This window comes from Astyanax mexicanus, chromosome 21 (genome assembly GCF_023375975.1).
Source record: "Astyanax mexicanus isolate ESR-SI-001 chromosome 21, AstMex3_surface, whole genome shotgun sequence".
NCBI classification, from domain to species: Eukaryota; Metazoa; Chordata; class Actinopteri; order Characiformes; family Acestrorhamphidae; genus Astyanax; species Astyanax mexicanus.
Window position 1 is genome coordinate 25,638,500 of NC_064428.1, and position 19,587 is coordinate 25,658,086.

Consider the following 19,587-nt stretch of genomic DNA (forward strand, 5'->3'; position numbering starts at 1 on the left):
CAAAACCTAAAGGACAAGTTGTTGTCGCTGGTCAAATTCGCATTCATCACAATTGACTAAGAAAGTGTGATTGCAATTACTGTCAATGGCAACACCATCAGCTCATAAGCGGCAGCGCGGGAACCTGTTGACCTCGACGCAACTGCAATCCATCATGCTGCAGTTAGAGAATCAATTAGCTGTCATTGCTACGAGACACGTTAAAACGGCAAACGCAACGCTGTCAACAACAACAACGGCCGGCTGCAAATAGAACACTGTAACACCGCAGCAGCGGTGAAAAAAAAAGCAGCTTCAAACTATGCCGTGAAGCAGTGAAGTCTCCAGAGAATGAAAAAAAAAACTTGCTTAACCATCATTCATTATTCAAATATTGACACATTTTCCACACAATTTGTTAAGATATTACCCAATCCTTGTTCATATAAACACCCTCCTAATGTTAGGGTTACATTACTAATGATAGAGGGAAAAGGCTAGCACATGCCTGATCCAAAACAACATCTAGCAGATGTCACTAGTTTGAAATGAACAGCCAGCATACTTGGTGAAAAAAGTGTTGGATCACCAACTCCAATACAACATCCAAGAAATGTCACTAGTTCAAAAAGAGCAGCCAGTGTACTTGGTGAAAAGTGCTAGACCCTAAACTCCAATACAACATCTAACTGAAAAAAAGATATTAAAAGATAGTTACTAAAAAAGAGCAGCCAGTGCATTTGGTCAAATTTTGGGATCCCCAACTTCATAGAACATCTAACAGATGTTACTAAAAATAAGCAGCCAGCATACTTAATGAAAAGTGCTGGACCTCCAATTCCAATACAACATCTAACAGATGATACTAAAAAAAGAGCAGCCAGCATACTTAATGGAAAGTGCTGGATTTCAAACTCCAATACAACATCTAACTAAAAAAGATGTTACTAAAGAGAGCAGCCAGTGCACTTGGTCAAATTTTGGGATCCCCAGCTCTAAACAACATCGAACAGATGTCACAAGTATGAAAACAGCAGCCACTGTACTTGGTGGAAAGTGCCAGACCCCCAATTCCAATACAACATTTAACAGATGATACTAAAAAAGAGCAGCCAGCATACTTAATGTAAAGTGAGGGATTCCCAATTCCAATACAACATCTTCGAAATGTCACTAGTTCAAAAAGAGCAGCCAACGCACTTGATGGAAAGTGCTGGATCCCCAGACTGATACAACATTTAACAGATGTCATTATGTATGAAAACAGCAGCCAGTGTACTTGGTGGAAAGTGCTGGACCTCCAATTCCAATACAACATCTAACAGATGTTACTCAAAAAGAACAGCCAACATACTTGATGTAAAGTGCTGGATCCCCAGCTCCAATACAACATCTAACAGATGGTACAGAAATAGCAGCCAGTGTACTTGGTGGAAAGTGCTGGATTTCAAACTCCAATACAACATCTATGAAATGTCACTAGTTCAAAAACAGCAGCCAGTGTACTTGGTGGAACGTGCCAGATCCCCAGACTGAAACAACATCTAACTGATGTCACTAGTTCAAAAAGAGCAGCCAGTGTACTTGGTGGAAAGTGCCAGATCCCCAGGCTGAAACAACATCTAACAGATGTCACTAGTACGAAAACAGCAACCAGCGTACTTGGTGGAAAGTACCAGATCCTCAGACTGATTCAACATCTAACAAATGTCACTAGTTTGACAGGAGAAGCCATCATACTTGCTGGAACCCAAGGTATGATACAACATCTAACATATGTTACTAGTTCAAAAAGAGCAGTCAATGTACTAGGTGGAAAGTACCTGATGAAATATGCCAGATTCCCAACTCCAATACAACATATACGAAATGTCACTAGTTCAAAAAAGAGCAACCAGCGTACTTGGTGGAAAGTGCCAGATCCCCAGACTGATTCAACATCTAACAGATGTCACTAGTTTGAAAAAAGCAGCTAGCATACTTTATGGAACACACTGGATCTCCAGTTCGAACAAAATATCTAAGAAATACCAGTGTGCTTTGTGAAATTTGCAGGATCTCCAGCTCTGATACAACGTCTATCAGATGTTACAAGTTCAAAAAGGGTCATCGCTACAAGAAATATTAAACTGATACAACATCAAACAGAGGTCACTAATTCGAAAGGGGTAACCAGTGTTCTTGTTGGAAAGTGCTGGATCCCCAGCTCAGACACAACATCTAACAGATGTCACTCGTTCAAAAAGAGCAGCCAGCATACTTGCTGAAAAGTGGTTGATCCCTGGCATTAATATAACAATTAACAGATGTGACTAATTTAAATATAGAGCAGAAAGAAAAAGAAAAAAAAAAATCCTCATAAGCGGTCATAGATTTTGAGAGGTGGCTGCTATGGTGTCGCTTTTGTGGTGAATTTTGGCTGGAGAAAAAGTTTGTGTTAGTGAACTGACAGGTGTTTCTGATGTTCTAGGTTTGGTGCAGTCAGTTATTTTTATTGCATGAGGTATGATGCAATTTCTGCAGATCCTCAGTTCCCGTGGTTCGGACATGTTACTGAATATTGATGCTTTTCTACTTATTATATCCAGGCTGGAAAGTTCGGCATTCCTTTTTATTGGATTTGGCACAATATATTTGCATACTGGGTGTGTCCCCCAGTTTTTTTACGCACAGCATCAGTGTGAATTGATTTCCCACAGGCTACCTTAGGTAAACGTGTAGATCATATTCTCTGATTAACTGTATTCTACAGATCTGGAAAAAAATAAGAGACCACTTTAAAAAAACGATGAGTTTCTTTGATTTGACCAAATTGAAAACCTCTGGAATATAATCAAGAGGAAGATGGATCAACACAAGCCATCAAACTAAGCTGAACTGCTTGATTTTTTGCACCAGGAGTGGCATAAAGTTATCCAAAAGCAGTGTGTAAGACTGGTGGAGGAGAACATGCCAAGATGCATTAAATTCTGAACTCTATAACTTTATGAATAGAAACTTGTTTTCTTTGCATTATTTAAGATCTGAAAGCTCTGCATATTTATAAATGCACTAAATTAATATTTTTATTTGGAATTTGGGAGAAATGTTGTCCATAGTCTATAGAATAAAACCACCATGTTCATTTTGCTGAAATACATACCTTTAAATAGCAAAATCAGAAAAACTGATTCAGAAACTGAAGTGGTCTCTTAATTTTTTCCAGAGCTGTATGTTGCCTGTTGGCTGTGTTTTATACTGTTCAATCTACATCATGTCATCATCTCAATTAAATTATCTGTATTTAAATCTATTTTTAGATATATCTACAAAAAACATCTGTATAAATTAACTTACAATGTAGGCATATTAACTATTAAAATCTAAGTAAAATATGACTTAAAAACTATGATTTAAGTATATTTAACAGTGTGGGTGTTGGAGCTTGAATATAGGAAAATCTGAGTTATTAAACGTTAATAAAGGTTTAGTGAGGCCTAGGTGTTCTCTTAAGGTATGTGACAAGCTTAACCCTTGTGTGGTGTTCGGGTCTGTGGGACCCGTTTTCATTTTTCATCAAATGATACTAAAACTCATTGGCATTGGCTCATTTTTTGTGAAAAACATATATCAAAACAAATTTTCGATAAACACACACTGTACACCCCCCCCCTCCCCCCCAACCATTTATATTACATACATTACATAGTATGTTTGGCCAAGGGCTAATAAACATTGCTTCATTTGTAAATTTGAAACTAAACAAATTTTCTACTCATACCTTGAGTTTAATTCATTTTCTTTTACATTTTATTAAAAAAACTAATAAAAAAAGAGTAGCACGTTTTAAAAGAAATGTAACATAAGAAAGGTAAAGGGCAAATATTAACCATGTAAGCTGTTTATATTGCTTGCAATTTAGGTGAAGCAAGCATGTTAAGCGTTTTAATGTAAAATTGCTTAATTTTGCTGAATTAAATACAAGTAACAAAGTAAACGAGTATGAACACCAAACAAAGGGTTAAGGAAGTAATTTAAGAAAACAATTAATATAAACCCTAAATTATTTCTGTCCAACTCAACTCAAGTCTAAGTGTTCCTTTATTTATTTTTTTCTTAAGTGTTTTCTTAAGTAAGGGGCATCTTTTACCAAGATGTTTTAGAAGATTAGAGCTGTGCACAAGTCTGCATTAACTCAGTACATGCTTTAGCTTCCACCTACCAGTAAAATGGGAAAAAAACCTTTATGTCGGAAACTTTGTGAAGGTGAAATAACCCTGAAAAACTACGGGGTAGGAGGAGAACATTTTTACATTAAAACGTAGCTCTAAGTAGTTCTGGCACCAGATTAGATTCCTCGGATTCCATATCGTCTGTCTGGTCACGGTATATCTCGCTTAAGAGGAGGAAAAAAAACACAGAAAGGGAAAAGGAAGATAGGACAGTGTTTCAGTGTCTCTCTCTCTCTCTCTATCCCACTTCTCTCCCTTTCCCTTAAAGAATCGCCTGTGTCCACAATGAGGCCTCTGTTCCAGCGGCAGCATAAGCTCCGCTCTCGTCAATGAAGAGGCTCTCAGAGAAAATCGACAAAAATTAGAGACACTCCTCTAATGAGTCCTCGCCCAATCTGTTCTGCAGAGCCGGCCAGAGTGGCTTAAAACCAACGTGAGGTTTAAAAGGTTGTTAGGGGAATGAAATGAGTAAACTGCAGTGGAACTATCAGCAGCAAATACAGCTTGTTATCTACTAAGAGTGCTACTTATCTCTTCTTTTGACATAATGTTAGTCTAAAATAAAAGGATAGCACACAGTACAGCAGTCCAGATGCTGTCATTAACAGAACAAAAAAAAAATCAATTCAACTAAATAAGGAGTTTAGATTATAAGTAGATTTTTTTTTTTAATGCCAGGGGCGATGTAGCATGATTGGAAAGTTATTAGTACACTTTATTTTTAAAAGTATCCACTCTCCTGCATAGCGTTTAGGGATCTAAGGCTTGGATGAAGCTGCTTAGCCATGGAAACCCATTCCATGAAGCTCTCTATGCTCTATTGTTCTTAAGCTAATCTGAAGGCCACACAAAGTTTGTAGGTCTGTAAAGATCATATACTATGATTAGCTGCCTGGCTTCAATGTTGTAGGCTGTAAGAGCAAGCACCATTTTCCGAACTTTTGATTGTTGGCTCAATCTATATATTTCTCCCTCAAATTCTCAGTATTTAAATCTATTTTAGATATATCTAAAAAAACAACATAAAATAACGTACAATTCAGGTTTTATAGCTAAACATTGAGTTTACAGTAAATATTTCCTAAAAAAATAAGATTTAAATAAACTTGAGCTAGCCCGAAGCGTCTGTAGGTCTGTAGAGACTAAATCTGCAGAAAGTTGGGGAACTCTGCAAACTATATGCCTCAGAATTTGCAGACCCTTGCTTGGTTTTAAACATCTGTGGCTGTGGAAGGGATTGAAACCTGAGCTCAATGATTTAGATGGGTGAGCGAATACTTTTGGCAATATAGTGTATTTATTGAGAAAAAGTGTTGTCTGAGTAAGCTGGTCTAAACTGAAGTGATATTTGTTCAGTTAAATGTGCAATAAAATGCATTCATTGAGTGCTTTTGTCAAATTTAAGCCGAAAATGTGAAAAATGCTCAGATGTGACTTTACAAGCCTGTTTACAAACCCATTATTTTGTCACAAAATGAAATACTCTGTTTTTCTTTTTAGTGCAAAAAAATAGGGATGCACTGAATATTTGGCAATGAAAATTATTTGTTCAAAAAATAATGAAAAGAGAATATTTTTAACTAAACAACGCTGTTATAACATTTATTATATGCAATGGCAAAAAGTAGCATCAAAATTATTACAAATATACAAAAAAAAAATCAGTATTTGGCATTTGGACAAACGTTTCATATGGTTTGGTTTGGGTCTGTACCAAAATTTGTACTTTTTCAAGTGCATCCATAGAAAAAAATATATTACCACTGTTTTGTTTGGCTGATTAGCTGGTAGGAGCTAATTTGTTTGGTTTGGCAAAGTATATAACACATTACGGCGTCAAGTACATTGAAAATAATTTGTCTTACTAGATAATCTTGTTGCAGACTGTAGCTGGTTATCAGAGTTAGCTGCTTTTAGCCTAGCACCTACTTCCCCATGACCTTTGGGCTTCTCCAGTTGGTCTAGTGTTAGCTTTTAGTCTTTCCTAGCCTCACTTCCATGTTCCCCTAAAATAGGCATTGCATTTAGCCATGAAAGGTTCTTTGAAAGAGTCTTTGCTAATGGGCTGGATGTACATTGTGTGAGCTAATGTAAAGCTATTGGCTTCGTGAGCACTTAATAAAGCACTATTATAGCATCTATTACAAACGCTCTGTACTAAAGCACTATAAATAGCATCTATCACGGCTTCTTCTGCACTTAGCCTGACCTGTTCTTCTACACAATACTGTGTATAGCGTAGTAGTCTCTATGTTTGGTTTCTAAGAATTGAGCTTTGGATGATCTGAACGAATGACTAAGCACTTTTGCACAATATTTTGCTATAAATCTAAAGGTAGATGTATTGGCATTATGCCAGGTGTGTTCTAGATGAGTATAAAGCTCTCCAACTTTGAGCTGTGGGGTAGTAGACATAATTTATTTTGCTGGAATGCAATCAAATCCTCACAACAATGCTCCAAAACTAGTTAAAACTTCCTTGGACAGTAGAGACAAAAAAAATTCTATTACTGTATTTGTTCGCACTATAAGGTGCACCTAAAATCCTTTAATTTTCCCAAAAATCAACAGTGCGCCAAGCACTTGCTCTTTTGCCGTTGAGTATTAGGTGAGTATTATCAACCTAAAGACTCTATTAAGCCCAGATAGCACTCCTGGAGCAGTATTAGCATTACCCACTAACCGGGGTAAGCGCTAGTTCTTTCACTGTTCAGAGTTATTATCGTTTACTATGTTAAAACAAGCTATGTGGGACGAACCACTAGCTAATATGGCACTGGCTTACCGGAACATTTGGGTTCCTCAGTGTAGCGCTGTCGGGCGGCATTAGCTGCCAACCATGGCTAGCACTAGCAGTTAACTGCTAATGCTGCTGCACCCAGCCTTAGTGAAAATCTGGAAATCTAGCTTACTGTAAGTAAACAATCACTTTACTTACCCAAATAAACAGTTTTCAGGAGGGAATTGACTTTAAAATATATATATATATTTTTTTTTTAAGTATTACAGTTTTGTTTACTTAACGTAGCTTTAAAGGTTACGCCACCCAGCGGTGAGACCTTCTGAATTTGAAGGAAAACACGGCGACACCCTTGTGCCTTACTAGTGTCGCATAATGAGCATTATAATCTGGTGCACATTATAGTGTGAAAAATACTGTAAAATCATTCATTTATAGGAAAAATACAAAAACTTACTGTCCAACCCCTACACTAGAATGCTAAGCTTCTGTTGTAGAAGCAAATAGGCTAGTCTTTAGATTAGCCATGCTAACAGCATGTTGTTTTTATACCGTTTTAAATCATATTAGCACAGTAGGAACTGATAGCGGTTTCATTTTCTGGTTTCTGGTTTCACAGGCCTGCATGTTTACCAAATTAGCTGTAACCAATAGCAACCACAATGTATAGCCTCCCTGTGAGCATATTAGCACTGTAAGTAAGAATGACTACTGTATGCGATGTAAGCCTACCTAAACACTTCAGTATTTGTCGACCACTCCCAGCCGTGTTTGCTTATACGTTGCCTCACGCTTGAACACGTTCACTGTTCCCTGAGCTGTGTGAAGAAATCGGAATCCCTTTGAAATTCTGAAGACTTTTCATCAACTCTTGATTTGACTACCTCAGAACGTTGAGTCTGGAAGCTGTTTCTAATCAGGCGGCTCACTTGTCTGCCTCAAGGTTAATGAGGTGCTAGCGGACACTGGCCTTTCACCCTGACCTCAGACCAGCTTTGCAGTTTGGTTAGCGTGGTTAATGGCACACCGGGATGGAGGAGGCTGGTCCTGAATCAGCACAGACGGATGATTTCTGCCAAAAGTGGTTAATGTGGACAATCAGAGAGGAGTCTGACCACGTATATCATGCTTCTGATCAGTCAATCTATTACTAATAGCAGTGAGCAGAGAGGAGAGAAGGAAGGGATGATGTGGAGGAGCATGAGGCAAAAAAGATAAAAAAGAAAGACAGATAAAGAGAAAGGTTAAATAGACCTAAGTGAAAGAAAAATAAAAAATTGCCTTTTAGTTTAAAAGTTAGTTGGTACTGGACGGCACCCATATGCAGGGTCTCTCTATATATAGCTCTGGAAAAAAATTAAGAATGTTTTATTCTATAAACTACGGACAACATTTCTCCCAAATTCTAAATAGAAATATTGTCATTTATTTGCAGAAAATTAGAAATCGCTGAAATAACAAAAAGGATGCAGAGCTTTCCGACCTCAAATAATGCAAAGAAAACTAGTTCATATTCATAAAGTTTTAAGAGTTCAGAAATCTATATTTGGTGGAATAACCCTGTTTTTTAATCACAGTTTTCATGCATGGCATGTTCTCCTCCACCAGTCTTACACACTGCTTTTGGGCAACTTTTTGCCACTCCTGGTGCAAAAATTCAAGCAGTTCAGTTTGGTTTAATGGCTTGTGAAAGTGGTCTCTTTTTTCAGAGCTGTATATATACAGTACATACATACACTACTGTCTATGGGCAAATGTATTGGAACACTTGCTCCAGGCAAGGATATCTATAAGACGTTGAAGGAGCTTTGCTGTGAGGATTTGATTTGATTGCACTCAGTGACAAGTGCATTAGTCAAGTCAACTTCCCAGCCAAATAATACCAAAAGTATTGGATGAATGGAGCACCATCATTCCAGAGAACACTGTTATTTTTCCACTGTTCCACAACTCAATGCTGGGGGCTGGCTATTTACCCCTTAGTCTATACTTGGTGCCATTAGACTCATGCTTATCAGCTCACAAGATTTCTTGTCTATTGGTTGTTGCCAATACTTCGCTTGAGACATAACTAAAAAAAGTAGCTGATTTCATTTATTTATTAAAGGATGTCCAACTGTATTTGGACATACATATACATTTATGTATCTCATCCAGAAACCAGTAAGACCAGACCATGTTGGGGAACAAGATCCAGAACTACAAGGCATGGTATAGACTTGAAAGCAATAGTGAGAGAAAGAGACAGAGAGACAGAGAGAGAGAGAGATAGGCCAAGTTGGCAGAATGAATGGAGAGAGCTGGAGGAGGGTTGATGTGGGAGTTTGATAAATTGTGTGCATTTTGCAGTGTGTGGGTGTTTGTTTTGTGCGTGCGTGCAAGCGTGTGTGCATGCGCTGGTGTCTGTGAGTGTGTGTGTCTGTAAGTGTGTGTGTGTGTGTGTGTGTGTGTTTCTGATTGCCCAAGGCAGAAGAGAGGCAGAAGCAGGCTCTTGCCAGTTCAGCAGTGAATGAGGGTGAATTATTTAGCTTTACTGTGCTGGACACACTCCCAATGAAATGCCCTGACTGGTCGCTTGAGTGTAGAAGTGTGTGTGTGTGTGTGTGTGTGTGTGTGTGTGTTAGTTGGGGTCTTAGTTAAAAAGCAGGAAATAAGAAGGAAATAAGACTTACAGTGCCTTATACTGAGTATGTTTACATGCACTCAAAAAATCCTAATCATTCATATTATATCAGATAGATATATATTCATATCAGATTAATGCAGTTATCTGGTTATTTAGGTATACATGTAAACAGCATACTCCAGTTTCTTAAATCAAACTACATTTTTTAAATCAGATTAAGAATTTGACAAAAATGTGCATGCACAAAAACAGACCCTGGTACTGCAAATAGTAATAGCAATAATAGCAAGCAGTGTTTCGTAGCTCAATGTGATAAGAAAAATTTGGGGTTTATGTTATGTTTACCATTACGTATTATTCTGTACATTTATTGGCTGATGGCAAATCAAAAATGCAATTCAAATCCTGGCTCTTTTAGATGCATGTGTGAGTTTTCCTATTATCTGATTCACTAAGTTCATGTAAACACTTTGATTGTGTTACTGACAAACTCTGATGTTCTGCATAAATCAGATTAAGTGGAGTGCATGTAAACACTTTAATCGGATTACTGAGGTTCTGCAGTGATTGGATTATGAATTGCCTGTAAACGCACTCACTGGCTGTACAGGAATGATATATTAATTCTAGGTAGAGACTTCATTTGCTCTTAAAACCACCTTAGCTCATCGGGGAGGGCCCAACACATGGTTGGACACGTTCCATGGAAATTCTGGTTCAAGTTTATATGATGTGATGCCATCGGCTATCAGAGCCCCAAGAGAGCACAATTGTCCTTGTTCTCTCTCTCTGGAAGGGTAGATGGCGCTCTCTTTCCCCTTATCACTCCATAGGGTGATGTCGATCAGCACAAGGCGTCTGTGAGCTGATGTATCAGAACTGAGTCGCTGCGCTTTCCTCCGAACACACTGTGATGCTACTCGGCAATGCTACATGTATCGGAGGAGACATGTGCTAGTCTTCACCCTCCTGGTGTTGGGGTATCACTAGTGTTAGGGGGAGTCCTAATGAGTGGGTTGGGTAACTAGCCATGTAAATTGGGGAGAAAATGCGATAGAAACGGGATGCAGTTTGACAGTTGCCAGTTCTCTAGGGTCCAGTTAGCAACCCCATATAAGGCCAACTGAGAATATGTCACTACTGAATGTCCGTTGCATGGATCTTCTGCTTCCGTAACTGTGATTTCTGCGAGACTCGCTTGTTTGGTTGCACGGACAATTCTAGCCAGAAGCTGCCGGTCACAATCATTAAGCAACCATGGATGGCCATTGCACTGTCTACCGTGGGTGGTAATGTCTTCTATGATGTATCCAATAGAACATATGAGACACTGTTGATCGAGGAATGTTAAATGTCTTTACAACTTCCCACAACTTACTGTAGATCTGGCACCAACTTTCAGGCCTGTTCGCCTTGCCATGAGCACATTGGCCAGTGTTGATCTTCACTCACACAAGATAACACCTCACAATTTATACAACATTGGGCATTCTCAAGCCATCCACTGAGGTAATGCCACTTCAAAATTGATTAATAACACATCAGGGTTTCAAGCCAAGACTACAAACTAAACAACAATCTAATATTTTTGATATACAGTATATATTTTTTTATCACATTTCACATGAAGTTCCAAATCCCCGTTCTATACATCCACAGATAATTTTAGGCCAGTAACAGTCTAAAAAAGAGCGAGACGCCAATTAGTGACGTGCACGCAACCGCGCACCAACAAAGTGGTAGAAGCTTGGTCTTTCCCTTTTTTCCAGAGAAATCCACCTCTATTTATAGGATAAGCAGCTTTCCCCCTCGACAGCTTGACACACCGTGACGTCTCTGTTTTGGCGCTTTCGTAGAACGTGTGTGTATGTGTGTGCGTGCGCGTGTGTGTTCACAGCTGCGCGGCAAATGCCTCACAGCTGGAGGGACAGTGTGTGAGGCTATAATCCTTGATCATGCCCAAGCACACATGCGCACACACGCTCTTGATTCGCCCACACTCTTGTACCATGCGTACTGTGTGTGTGTGTGTGTGTGGTGTGCATTTGTGTGTTTGTGTATAATCCGTGCCACCTCCCTCCTCCGTATCCGCATATCCGCAACATGCTTCAATCACCAACATCTGAGACTCGCTGTAGTGCACCTTCACAAATTCTGTATGTCCTGTTTTACAGCCTTTATAATTTCACCTCTGAAACCCTTTCAATCCTTATGTAGCTCCACACTTCACATACTTTATACGCTTAATACACATTAATGCTAAAATGTACAGTACTTTTTTTTATTTATTTCTAATTTTTATCCTATTTTCTACCCAATTTGCACGGCCAGTTACCCAACCCACTCATTAGAACTCCTTCTATCACTAGTGATGCCCCAACACCAGGAGACCGGCCTCCTCAGATACATGTCAAGTCAGCCACTGCCTCTTTTCGAATATCTTTTCGAACTGCGTTTGGAGGTTTCGATACATCATCTAACAGACGCCTTGTACTGATCGGCATCACCCTAAGAGTTCTGAGGGGAAAGAGCTCCATCCACCCAGCTAACAGCTGAAGGCAAGCTACATGAACGGGATTCGAACCAGCAAGATCCTCCCAATTACAGTGCCAATGTCAAAATTTACAGTTCAATCATAAGCCCTATAATAGAACCCAGTGGCCCAGTATTTGCAGGATTAAAAGTTACAGATCTCATCAGTAATCACTCACCATGTTTTTTGCACTATAAAGTGCACTTAAATTTTTTTAATTTTCCCAAAAATCGGCAGAGCGCCTTATAATCCAGTGCGCCTTATGTACTGTATGTATTTTACCAGTCGGGTATGAAAGAGCAAGGTGAGTTTTCAGTGAAGTTTCTCCATCATTAGAATTAGCTGCTAACCTTAGCGCTAGCTCTTTCGCCGTTCAGAGGGGAGTATATTGAAGTGTAGTCTGCATGTTTGCCATGTTAAAACAAGCTACGTGGAAAAAATGCTAGTTGATGTCACCCTGGCTTACTGAAACACTCAGGTTCACTCAGTCTAACGCAATCGGGCAGCATTTACATCCCGCTAGCGTTGCGGTTAGCGGTTAATGCCAATGCTGCTGCACCCAGCCTTAGTGCTGGAGAAACTTGACCGAAAACTCACCCTTTAGACAGAATATTGGAAATCTAAGTTTACTGTAATTAAACGGAAGCACTTTACTCACCTTTTTTTGTTTTCAGGAGAGAAACCTGTGAAGATTAACATCCAGTGCTCGTTTAACAAAATTACAGTTTCTTTAACTTCTTATTTAGAAGGGATTATAGCGACACCTTTGCTCACTTCGATTTAGGCATCCTTATTAGTGTTGCTTAATGCCCCATGTAAATTAAAGTGTCTTCTGGAGTAAAATTAATTTAGCTTGAATATGACTAAACGTACCACGCTAACATGTTTATTGAAACGATATACGATTTACCAAGTAGTAAACCAAGTCTATAGGGTCACGTAAAAGCTGGTACACTCTGTGCTTTGGAAATGACAACAACAAACGAAGCAACCCAAACACAAATAAGATAAGATAATTATTGGCACATTCGTACAGAATAAATATTTGTCTCGAACCTGTTATTTCCTCCTCTTCAAATAACGCATTGCTATGCAGGAGCAGCTCTAGTGTGTAATTCTCCGAGCCATTCAATATGTATGCCTTCAGCTCACTGTAGCACCAGCCCGCTCCATAGGAACGGCCCTGGTGTGACTGTAACAATATCTCATTAGCAGCTGAGTGAAGGCGGTCGCTGCGGAGCGCAGATTGAGATGAAACATTTCTGACAGTTAATACAATCCTATAACACTTTTAGTTAAGCACTTATAGGGGGTGAGGAAAAATCTCGCACACTGCCTCTCCCTCCGTCTTTCTCTCTCTGTTGGAGTCATCTATTTTCCAGGAGCTGTGAGCAACCCCCCCAACCAACACACACACACACACACACTTCTGGCCCTGCTCTGGCTGGGTTGCTATGGAAACAGCAGCAGACAGGTTCTCACGTCCCTTCCTTCAGATTCCTCCTGGCTCGTAGAGCATTTATATTCATACACACACACACACACACACCAGCACAGTCTAAACCACACACACACACACACACACACACACAAATGTGTCCACAAACATGCACAGAACTGCCAAGCACACATATAAACATATTGATTTTCGCTGAGCGTCGCACGTCGGCAGAACAAGCGTAAAAAAGTGTAAAAAAAAAAAAAAGCGCCAAAAAGCTTCAAATAGCAGAAAGACTATTTTGATAATGATTTGCTGGCAACAATGGAGTGACATCACAATGCCCCTCTATGACATATTTGCATTCCGACTGCTGCAATATTTCTCTTTCTATTGTCTATATGAATTTATTTGTATAACATTTGATGGTCACTTTGCATCGTTGGTGTAGTCAGCTGGCTTGGTTTGCTCTAGTCTGGTTGTCATCGTCCAAACATCAACATCATCCAATAGTCATAACATAATATTAATAATATGCATTATAACAATCATGACATATAGCTCTGGAAAAAAATAGGATACCACTTAAAAATGATGAGTTTCTTTGATTTTACCAAATTGAAAACATCTGGATTATAATCAAGAGGAAGATGGATGATCACAAGCCATCAAACCAATCAAGCTGAACTGCTTGAATTTTTGCACCAGGAGTAAAGGCATAATGTTATCCAAAAGCAGTGTGTAAGACTGGTGGAGGAGAACATGATGCCAAGATGCATGAAAACTGTGATTAAAAAACAGGGTTATTCCACCAAATATTGATTTCTGAACTTTTGAAACTTGAATGTGAATATGAACTTGTTTTCTTTGCATTATTTGAGGTCTGAAAGCTCTGCATTTGTTTTGTTATTTCAGCCTTTTCTCATTTTCTACAAATAAATGCTCTAAATGACTATATTTTTCTTTTGAATTTTGGAGAAACTTTGTCTGTAGTTTATAGAATAAAACAACAAAATGTTAATTTTAATCAATCGTATACCTATAAATAGCAAAATCAGAGAAAAGGATTTAGAAACTGAAGTGGTCTTTTTTCCAGAGCTGTATTTGCATCCTAGGCTGCTGCTATCTATCTATTTCTATTCTCTCTTACAGATAGAAGACATTTAATTTTCTTTTATAACACGGATGGTCTCCTCACATCGTTGGTGTGCATGGCCGGTTTGGTTTGGTCTGATCATCATCCAGACATCATCCAATAATCATAAAAAAATCAATAATAAATAATACATGTAAAGCATAAAAATAGCACCATAAGACTGATCAATAAGAATTCTCTCATAGATATATCATCACAATTACATTGATTTTTGTTGTGTATTACATTGATTGACAACATACATTGTTGGGGGGTCTGATCTGGTCTTCTGGTCATCATTCAATCACCATCCAATAAACTCAACCAATCTATTACCAATATGAAGCATAAAAACAGCAACACTAAAACTAGGAAAAAAATCTGCAAAAGTGTCAAAAATAAAGCCTTTTGCTCCTTTGAGACATATTTGCAAATTCCACAAAGTGCACCCAAGTTTCGCACCACAATAGCAAGAATCAGCTTTCTCGTCACGTCACCACATAGACTCGTCAGCATTACAAAAAGCACCAAAAAAATTGTCAAAAGTAAAACAACTTTTGTGATTCGGATTGTCTGGCAAAAATGATGTGAAATCACAATGCCACACAATAAATTACATCTGCTGCTATCTACTGTATTTCGTTCTGTTTTCTCTTATGGATATATCCACACAAATACACAGAATTGCTTCATATTACATTAACTGTAACCTTGCCTCGTTGGCGTAGTCGGCAGGTTGTGTGATCAGTAGTTTTTCTAATTCTAATTCCAATTCGTTTCCCTGAATTGGAATTGAAGTAAATTAAGTTTTGTGCCGCAATAATGATGTCACCATGTAGCCTCATTAGCATAAATAAAAACACATAAAAATATAGACAGATACATATATCCACTCAATCACACTGATTTTTTTTGTTTCTTGTAATACACTGATGGTTACCTTGCATTGTTGGCGTATTCGGCAGGTTTGGTTGGGTCTGGTCTGGTGGTCATCATCCAAACATCGTCCAATAATCTGGTGTAATTATTCTCATCAATGTGCGAAATCTGGAAAAGGCAATGACGAAGGCGGTGTCAAATTATGTTTGTCATAATTGTCATAATTAATATGAAACCATCAAACTTTGTAGTCTCAGTGACTCATTAAAGGAAATCAATAGGGATGGCATTATCTCGCATACGGGTGGATTTATGCACCTTTATCAAGGTGCTACGGAAAAGTTAGAAGCTGAGAAAGAAACAGAGAGAAAAAAGAGAACGAGAGACAGAGAGAGCTAATGGTTTATTTTTTTTCTTCTCAAACTCATTTAGCCGGATAAGAATCAGCGGCGAAGAGACGGAGCGCTAGCCCCTTTCTTTTTCAATTTTTTTTCTCCCTCCGTTTGAATGTAAAGAGGAGAATGGATATGGTGAATAATATTGCTTTCTCTCTTTCTTTCTCTCTCTCTCTCACTCTCTTTCTCTCTCTCCCTCGTTGATGCCGGACTCAGAATACTAACCAGCCTCTCAGCACATACAATAAGCAGCACATCGCCGGCTCGGAAATTAAGATGGACAGAGAGAGAGAGAGAGAGAGAGAGAGAGAATACGAAAGCAAGAGAGAGACAGAATAAGAAAGAGAGAGGAGATTTCAGAGTAAGCAAAGCTGTTTTTTGGGGCTGAAGGCTTGGATCTTATTTTATTATACAGTCTGTGTGTGTGTGTGTGTGTGTGTGTGTGTACGTGTGTGTATGTCAGTGCATTGCATCAGCCAGGTTCCTATACGTTAATCCACACAGAGCCTGCCTCACCAGAACAGAACAGTAAGACAGAAAAAGTCTACGGTAGACCTTTGTAGACCCATACCAGCTCACAAAAAGGAGCCGTACAAGCTCATGTGCTTTCAATCTATGAGAGTACTCATACACACACACACACACACACATATACACACACACACACACACACACACACACAAGTATAAGTATAAGACTCGTTTGTACAGATGGGACGCATGCGCAGAGCACAGAAAATAGACTTGTTTTGCTGTTGTTTTGCATTGTTCACAAAGTTGGACCCTGTTTCCTAGCTGTTTTTTCTCTTAAAACGGGTTTCTCTAAAGAAGCTTAGATTGTGTTTAGACTGCATGCAATTTGGATCAGTTCCGGATCCGGATTAGATCAGATACGACTGTTGATACGACTGTTTACAATCAGATGTAATCAGATTGGATTTGCCTGTCTGAACATCGCAAACACAACAAACATGGTCAGTAACTAACCAGGCACTCCTCTTGTATATTTAAGCTGGATTCATCACATGGATTTAATGAGGTTATTGTTTGTTGTGTTGAAATTGATGCAAAAGACACATTAAAATCCCATTTAAAGATTCCAAGCGTCCAACTACCAATTGCAATCGTATTTCAAACCACCTCCAAATGTGATTTAGATCCAACTTACAAAAATCCGATTTCATGTTTGTTTTGGCTGTTTACCAAAAATAAATCTGGAAAACAGATAATTCAGATTTACCAAAATCTGAAGTCTGAAAACAGTCTAATACAGGTACATTTAAGTCAAACTCACTTAACTCTGCAGTTTCTAAAAAACACCTATAAAACACTCACTCACATTAGCAAGGCGCCCACTTATCTGGCACCAACATTATAAGGTGCACTATCAATGAACGTCAAGGGCGTAGGAGAGGGCTTGATATTGGGGGGACACATTTGCCAATATGAACCCAAGTCCACTCTATATTTTCAAGAAACAATATTTGTGGAAATTACTTTTAATTAAAAGTAAACTATTATTATAAGGTGATTTTACAACCGAAATATGTTACTCCACATTACAGCTACTGTTGTTAGAAAAAAATATGCATGCAATGTCTGAATTATATACAGATGACAAAAATGATCAGTTATCACCTAATATTTAAAATAATATAACAGATTTGGTTATTATTATTATTATTATTACTATTATGTATTGGCATGTTAATTCTGTTGTATATTTACATTTTCTCCTGCGCTTTTATTTTTTTTTCTACTGAGAGCTCTTCTTAAGATGGTGTCCTTTTATGTAAAAGAATGTAACTTTACGTTTCATAGAGATTTTTATAAACGTCAGGACATGTGGTCTTACTGTGAACTACAAATGAACAGAAGTCACTTTACAGCAGTGTTACATATTCTACTGCATATTAACACTGTTCTGCATATTCTACAGCTTCCTCTGTTTAAAGGCATTTAATAAAGTAAGTGGTGGTATGATGTGTTTAATACACTGCTGGATATAACGTTACATGTTTAATTTAGGCTCCATAGGGGGCTAAAGGATTTTAACAGGTAAACTCAGTAAATGACTGTTTATTAGCTGATCAGCTTCTGGTCTATTCTTATACATAAGGCACACCAGATTATAAGGCACATTTTAAAAGACACTAGTAAGGAACAAGGGTTTGAAAGAAAAAAAAAATTCAAAGCCAAACGAGCACTGGATGTTAATCTACACAGATTCCTCTGCTTAAAACCATTTATTTAGGTAAGAAAAGCAATAGCGGCGCCCAAAAGCATTACACTGAGGAACCCTAAGTGTTCAGGTGTTCCCAGGGTGCTATCAGCTAGCTGGTATACTCCGATACTCTGATATACTCCCGTCTGAATGGCGAAAGATCTAGTGCTGTGGTTAGCAGCTGATGCTAATACTGCTTCAGCCTCTGTGCTGGAGAAACTTTACCGAAACTCCTGTGTTAAGATGCACTTCAGCAGAGTTGCTTTGCTGCTCCTTACAACCTGACCGGTAGAACTCATACATAAGGCGCACTGGATTACAAGGCGTAGACTTTTAGGAAAATTAAAGGATTTTAAGTGCGCTTTATAGTGTGAAAAATACAGGAACTAATGGTATAGATAGTGCAGATGTATAATAAGTATAATAAGACCTTGTCGCTGTGACAAGTATGTGAACAGTTAGGCCAAAGAAACTACTCAACACAAGTATGCAAATACATTTGTCAACACATGACTAACACTCTGCCAACACACTGCCCTGCTCTACAAACTCAACGTGCACTTGTACGTTACTGTATTTGTTAAAACACACAGTGCTTGTGATCTGTCTGTAAACAGGACATGGTTCATGAGTACGTTTCAACTGAAACACCACCACAATTCAGATTAGATTCAGAGCATTACCAACCCAACATTCTGAATCCAAGATGGCTGCACTGCACATGAACAGTACAGGGGTTGGACAATGAAACTGAAACACCTGTCATTTTAGTGTGGGAGGTTTCATGGCTAAATTGTAGCAGCCTGGTGGTCAATCTTCATTAATTGCACATTATTGTACTAGTAAGAGCAGAGTGTGAAGGTTCAATTAGCAGGGTAAGAGCACAGTTTTGCTCAAAATACTGCAATGCACACAACATTATGGGTGACATACCAGAGTTCAAAAGAAGACAAATTGTTGGTGCACGTCTTGCTGGCACATCTGTGACCAAGAGAGCAAGTCTTTGTAATGAATCAAGAGCCACGGTATCCAGGGTAATGTCAGCATACCACCAAGAAGGACCAACCACATCCAACAGGATTAACTGTGGACGCTGTAAGAGGAAGCTGTCTGAAAGGGATGTTCGGGTTTTAACCCGGATTGTATCGAAAAAACATAAAACCACGGCTGCTCAAATCACGGCAGAATTCAATGTGCACCTCAACTCTCCTGTTTCCACCAGAACTGTCCGTCGGGAAAATAAATGATTGTGGTCTAAAACCAGGTGTTTCAGTTTCATTGTCCAACCCCTGTAGTTAAAACAGTAGTATTCTACAGATTATTAGAGCTTCTATCTAATGAATGTATTCAGCTACTTTAGTTTGCAGCCATTACTGGCAAAGATGTGCTAATTAAAAAAAGTAGTGAAGTGTTGCCAATAGAATAGGA

At 38.6% G+C, this 19,587-nt stretch overlaps 1 protein-coding gene across 4 annotated transcripts in view; it reads right to left on the reverse strand.

Moving 5' to 3' along the window:
* bcl9 (BCL9 transcription coactivator) overlaps positions 1-19,587 on the reverse strand; it is a 162,150-nt gene that overhangs the window by 104,038 nt on the left and 38,525 nt on the right. For all 4 annotated transcript variants that reach the window (XM_049470168.1, XM_007251350.4, XM_049470166.1 and 1 more), the window contains exon 2: positions 15,603-15,709. The gene's annotated coding sequence lies outside the window, so the exon portion shown is untranslated. The remainder of the gene's footprint in view (positions 1-15,602; positions 15,710-19,587) is intronic.